We start from the raw sequence: 3593 nt of genomic DNA, 5'->3' as shown, positions 1-3593 counted from the left end.
TTAATTCCTTCCACATGTTAGACTTAGTAAGTTCACCAATAATATCCATATTAACAATTCTCAATAAGATCACAGTTGTATTCTCATAATTATTTTGAGTGAGATTTAGTATGGCTTTGTCTTATTTAAAAGAAAAACAAAATTAATCAGATCATGAATACCTTCTAGGATTATTACTTTTCCTGGGCTTCTTTGACATCTCAGATTCCTGGTAGCCTTTAAATTATTTCTCCATGTCCATCACAAGGTCCTACTCACACAATATTACTGAAGAAAAAAGGCTAAGTCCTCACTGCCGTGGTGTGGAGACTGTGTAGTCCTGACGTTCCGGGTTTGTCTGTCGTTGCGGACTTGGGAGTTTTGCTGCAGTTATGCTTCGCCAGATCATCGGTCAGGCTAAGAAGCACCCAAGCTTGATCCCCCTCTTCATATTTATTGGAGCAGGAGGTACTGGAGCTGCATTGTATGTCATGCGTCTGGCATTGTTCAATCCAGATGTCAGTTGGGACAGAAAGAATAACCTAGAACCCTGGAACAAACTGAGTCCCAATGATCAATACAAGTTCTACTCAGTGAATGTGGATTACAGCAAACTGAAGAAAGAAGGTCCAGACTTCTAAATGAAATGTTTCACTCTAAAGCTGCTTAGAATGAAGGTCTTCCAGAAGCCATCCACACAATTTTCCACTTAACCAGGAAATATTTCTCCTCTAAATGCATGCAGTCATGTTGATTTATTGGAGTTTATTACACTGAATAATAAATATGTGAAACTTGGAATGTGTCACTATTTAATGTTGAAAATATACTCCCCTTTATAACCTGAAAATAGTAAATGATGGAATTTCTTGAAAAAAAAAAAAAAAGAAAAGGCTGAATCCTAAGTTTTTTTCTCTCCTTTTACTATATATTGTCTTGCAAATCTGTATTTCTTTCATTACTTCAAATTATTTTGTTATCCTTATGAAGAAAATGCTAAAAATCACATCTAAATTTCTTTTATAAAGTATAATCCATACTTGCAAGCCTATAGGCTTCCAAAATAAAGAATGCCACTATAGAGTGATAAATGGGTCAATCCATCAAGAGAAAACAACAATTATGTGTGTGTATGTGTGTGTGTATGTGTCACCAAACACTGAGGTATCTGAATAAATAAAATAAAATTAACAAATTAAGTTGACAGATACACAATTATACAATAACAATTGCAGACTTGAGTATCCTATTTTTAATAATAGATCATTCCTAGTAAAAAATCAATACAGAATATTAGACTTTAATTAAACTTATACCAAATGGATTTAACTCACTTATAAAGATCATTCCATCCAATAGCAAATAGAATACACATCATACTCAAGCACACATGGAATATTTTCCAGGAGAAATCATGTGCTGAGCAACAGTTCAAGTCTTAACAAATTAAAGAGGATTAAAATCATATAACATGTCTTCTCTGAATACAAAGGTATGAAAACAGAAATAAATAAGAAGATGAATTTCAGAAAATTCATAAATATATAGAAATTTCATAGCATGCTGCTGAGAAATCAATGGAAAAACAAGAAAGCAAAGGGGTAATAATGAAGTTTCTTAAGACAAATGAAAGCAGAAATACAAATAGCGTATTTATGAGATTCAGCAAAAAAATATTTTGGGAAATTCATAGCAATGAATATCTCCAATAAAAATAAATGAGATCTAAACTGAACAAATATTATATCACACAGAAATACAAAAGGAAAAATAAGCTAAGCCAAAATATAGTTGAAGGAAATAGCAAGCATTAGAAAAGAAAGAAATGAAAGAGATGGAAATTAATGAAAATATCATTGAAACTAAGTTTTTATAATTTATATAAAGGGAACAAAAGCTTAATTATACTTTCACCCTACCCTCCCTCCAACCTCCAATCCCACTATCCCTTCACATTTCTTTCTTATTTTTAATTTTTACAATGAAATACTATCAGTTTATTTTATAATCACAAGCTTAACCCTCCACTAAATAAAGAATTCAACAAGTAGTAAGTAGATAAACTACTGTTTCTCAAGAGTATAGACAAGAACTATAAACAATACTCAGTATTTAAAAAAAACTAATAAACTTAAAAAATTTAGCTAGACTAAGAAGAAAAAGACTCAAGTAAATAAAATCAGAAATTAATGAGACATTACAACTGATATCAAAGAAATACAAAAATTAATGAAATTGCTGTGAACAAGTATATACCAATAAATTAGAAAATCTAGAAGAAATGAATAAATTCCAATACATTTACAATCTAATAAGACTAAATCATGAATAGAAAATCTGAACAGATCAGTAATAAAGAGATTGAATCTGTAAAAGACAATCAAATAAAAGTAATCAAAGGAAACCACCTGACCTGATAGCTTTACTGTTGAATTCTACAAAGCATTTAAAAGACTAGCCCAATCCATCTAAAAGTATTCTAAAAAATTGAAGCAATATTTACATATTAATGTATTAGTTCACTATTTCTCTTATACTGAAGTCAGTCAAGAGCACTACATGAAAAAAAAAAAAATGGTATACGGTTATGTGCCAATATCCTCAATGAACAAGATGCAAAACTCTTCAACAAAATACGGAAAACCAAAGTCAGCAACATATCAAAGACATCACTCATCATGATCGTATGTAATTTATTGCTGGGATACAAGGATGATTCAACATACACAAATCAATAAATGTGATTTATTGTAACCTCTGCAGAATGAAAGATAAAATATATGATTTCATTAGATGCAAAAAAAGATTTAACAAAATTCAACATCCTTTCATGAAAAAAAAAAACAAACTCTCAACATCATTTGCTATAGACAGAATGTAGGTAAACAAAATAAAACCCATATATCCCAACCAATAGCTAACAGCTTAGTCAATGGGAAAAAGCTGAAAGATTTTCCTCCAGGTTCAGAAACAATAAAAGAATGGCTTCTCTCCTACTTTTATTCAAAATATTATTTCAAGGCCTAGACAGAGTAAACCAGCAAGAAAAATAAAAGGCATCCAATTTGAAAAGGAAAAAGAGAAATTATCTCTGCTTGATAATATGAAATTATATAGAAAAAGAACATAAAAATTCCACCAAAAACTTTTAGAACTACTAATTTAGCATATTTGCATGATAAAGAAGCAACATATAAAAATCAGAAGTTTCTATATCAACAATGAAATAGCCATAAAAGAAATAGAGACAGCAATCTTATTCATAATAGTGCCCCCAAAATATTTAGGAATAAATTTGTTGAAGGAAATAAAAGATCTATACATTGAAAACTATAATAAGTTAATGAAAGTTGAAGAGGACATAAATACATTGAAATATTCCCATATTCCCAGGTTAGAAAAATCAATAATTGCTAAAAATCTCTACTTTTCAGTACACAAAGTGATCTATAGTCAGTATAATTCCTTTAAGAATCCCAGTTACATTTTCATAGAAATATTTAAGAATTCTCCAAATTTATGGAACCATAAAAGACTCAAAAAAATCTAAGCTATCTTTAGCATTGGGGGGGGAGTGAGAAGGAGAGGGGGAGGGAGAGGGAAAGGAGGGCAGG

General features: G+C 30.5%; 1 pseudogene; it reads left to right on the top strand.

Annotated features, from left to right (window-relative positions):
- Window positions 1–289: 289 nt before the first annotated feature.
- LOC108175419 (cytochrome c oxidase subunit NDUFA4 pseudogene) lies at window positions 290–780 on the top strand (annotated as a pseudogene).
- The last annotated feature ends 2813 nt before the right edge of the window (window positions 781–3593 follow it).

The sequence above is a fragment of the Oryctolagus cuniculus genome, chromosome X, assembly GCF_964237555.1.
Source record: "Oryctolagus cuniculus chromosome X, mOryCun1.1, whole genome shotgun sequence".
Classification (NCBI taxonomy): domain Eukaryota; kingdom Metazoa; phylum Chordata; class Mammalia; order Lagomorpha; family Leporidae; genus Oryctolagus; species Oryctolagus cuniculus.
This window is presented reverse-complemented; position numbering and strand designations above follow the sequence as displayed.